The sequence below is a fragment of the Palaemon carinicauda genome, chromosome 1 (assembly GCF_036898095.1).
Source record: "Palaemon carinicauda isolate YSFRI2023 chromosome 1, ASM3689809v2, whole genome shotgun sequence".
NCBI lineage: Eukaryota > Metazoa > Arthropoda > Malacostraca > Decapoda > Palaemonidae > Palaemon > Palaemon carinicauda.
This window is the reverse complement of record NC_090725.1, coordinates 38,872,576-38,875,075: the sequence shown is the minus strand read 5'-3', so window position 1 is coordinate 38,875,075 and position 2,500 is coordinate 38,872,576.

Sequence of the window (2,500 nt, the reverse complement as noted above, 5' to 3'; positions counted from 1 at the left end):
ACCCCCCTCCCTCAAAAAAAATAAAAACTCATTAAAATGGTATATAAGCTATCTGGATCCCTAATATAGCTTAAGAACTCCATCTGAAGCTCCAGAGACCTTGTGTTTGAGAAAATCACAATTCCCAACACAGTCACAAATTATTAGTTTTCAAGGCTTTGCTACATGTTCTGGAAGCATGGTGGAGAATATCTTCCTTGTGGAGGGGAGGACATATTCTGAGGAAACTTGAATGTTCCAAACAGGTTTCTGCATCCTGATGGACAATGCTTCAGCAATAACCAGCCTCCATAATAATTCTCCTCGTGAACAACTTCTGTGTCTCTGATAAGATCAATTATTGGATGCCTTTGGCTATGGTCATCAGTAGAATTATGATGTATGGCTCAATTAATGTGGGCAGTCTTCTCCTGAGAGCTGTCTCCGTTTTGCCAATGTATAATTTTATGAGGAGCTTACACTGTCCTTGCACCACATGTTTTTGTGTTGAACAGGCTGACATAAGTCTCTCATCTTAGATTATAAGTGACAAATCTGTTTTAACGTTGTTATTGATCTTAAGATAGTTTATATACTATATTCATTACTTCTCATACAGTTTATTTATTTCCTTATTTACGTTCCTCAATGGGCTATTTTTTCCTTGCTGGTTCACTTGGGATCACAACATCCTATTTTTCCATCTAGATTTGTAGCTTGGTTAAAAATAAAAAATAAAAATAAAATAATAATAATAATAATAATAATAATAATAATAATAATAATAATAATAATAATAATGATAATAATGATAATAATAATAATAATAATAATAATAATAATAATAATAATAATAATAATAATACAATTGTGGAATAAATTTCATCCTCTTAATATCCCCTCTTTGTATGAATGATTTGCATAACAAAAATAATTCACCAATTATATTTTGGATTTAAATCTGAATTTTCTATATAATTTTTTAAAAAATCGTTTCCACAAACGAAATAGAAAAAAGTTATGAATGGTGTTTCAGACATTTAAAAAATTGATATTTATGTTTTGTATGTAAAACTGTGATTAGCCAATAAAAAAAAGAACAGGTTTCAGAGGGATATTGCAGCATCAGCCGATTTCAATTATGAGATTGCTTGTTATTCATCGGTACGAATTTAATCCAGAGTATTATATGCGGATAAAAACCCATTTCTTTTTCGTTTAGCCGCATGTGACTCATTGCAGAATCTGTTTTTTTTTTTCCTTTTTTTTTTAAGTGTAACGCGTTAGGTTTTTTATAAGATGCTGGTTGGTTAACTTATTCTCTTTTCTAGAGTCGCAGGAACTTATGTCATGATGGATTACGTAATCCTGTCTACTGGGGTCACAGGAAATTTGGTCATAGTTGATTACGTACTTCTGTATACTCGGGTCCCCTAACATTAAGTCAAATTGATTGCCTAATTTGCTCTACTGGCGTCGCAGAACCTTAGGTCGTGGTTGAATACCTAATTGTTACAGGACTTTACGTCAAATTGAATACCTAATTCGCTCTACTGGCGTCACAGGACCTTAGGTCATGGTTGATTACCTAATTATTTCTAGTGGCGTCACAGGACCTTAGGCTATGATTAGTTACCTAATTCTGTCTACTGGGGTCACAGGACCCTACGTCAAACTGATTACCTAATTTTCTCTACTGGCGCCACAGGACCTTAGATCATGGTTGATTACCTAATTCTCTCTACTGGAGTCACAGGACCTTAGGTCAAATTGATTACCTAATTTGCTTTACTGACGTCACAGGACCGAGGGTCATAGTTCATTGCCTAATTTTCTTTACTGGGGACACAGAATACCAGATCATGGTTAATTACTTAATTCTGTCCACTGTGGTCACAAGACTTAGGTCGTGGTTGATTACCTACTTCTATCTACTGGGGTCACAGGACCTTAAGTCATTGTTGATTACCCACTTTTGTCTACTGGGGTCACAGGACCTTAGCTAAAATTGTTTACCTAATTGTCTCTACTGATGTCAGAGGACCTTAGGCCATGGTTGATTACCTAATTTTGTCTACTGGGATGACAATACTTATATCATGGTTGATTAGCTACTTCTGTCTACTGGGATCACAGGACCGTAGGCTACCTAATTCTGTCTACTATAGTCACAGGACCTTAGGTTACCTAATTCTGTCTACTGGGGTCACAAGACCTGTGATCATGGTTGATTACGTAATTCTGTCTACTGATGTCACATGACACTAGCTCATGGTTGATTACCTATTTCTTGTTAGTGGCGCCACAAGACCTTAGGCCATGATTGATTACCTAATTCTGTCTACTGGGGTCACAGGACACTAGATCATGTATGATTACCTAATTCTGTCTACTGGGGTCACAGGACCTTAGGTCACCAAATTCTGTCTACTAGGATCACAGAACCTTCGATCATGGTTGGTTACCTAATTCTGTCTACTGGGGTCGCAGGACTTCGGTTATGATTGATTCCATAATTCTG